Source organism: Penaeus monodon, chromosome 19 (assembly GCF_015228065.2).
Source record: "Penaeus monodon isolate SGIC_2016 chromosome 19, NSTDA_Pmon_1, whole genome shotgun sequence".
NCBI classification, from domain to species: domain Eukaryota; kingdom Metazoa; phylum Arthropoda; class Malacostraca; order Decapoda; family Penaeidae; genus Penaeus; species Penaeus monodon.
In genome coordinates this window covers 41,035,931-41,036,220 of record NC_051404.1, presented here as the reverse complement: position 1 = coordinate 41,036,220, position 290 = coordinate 41,035,931, and positions in this window count along the sequence as shown.

Sequence of the window (290 nt, the reverse complement as noted above, 5' to 3'; positions counted from 1 at the left end):
GGTGGGGGGGGGAGCAATTCGGCAAACCGGAAGACAACCCACCACAACTTGATACGGAACTAAAAAAAGCCTCCTCCAGTCCGAACCTCTTGCCTTGGCCTTTCTCCCTCAACAATCAGTGTTAAGGGGGAAAGCGTGTACACTCTCCGTAACACAGCCCGTTGTTTAGAGGTCGCTCCATGCACGACACGCTTGGAGCTTTCCTGCCTGAATTCTGGTTTTATTTCCTCTTTACCTCGTGCCTCCGTATACCTGCGCGGTCTTTGAGTCTCTGTTGTAGTTTGTTTTCT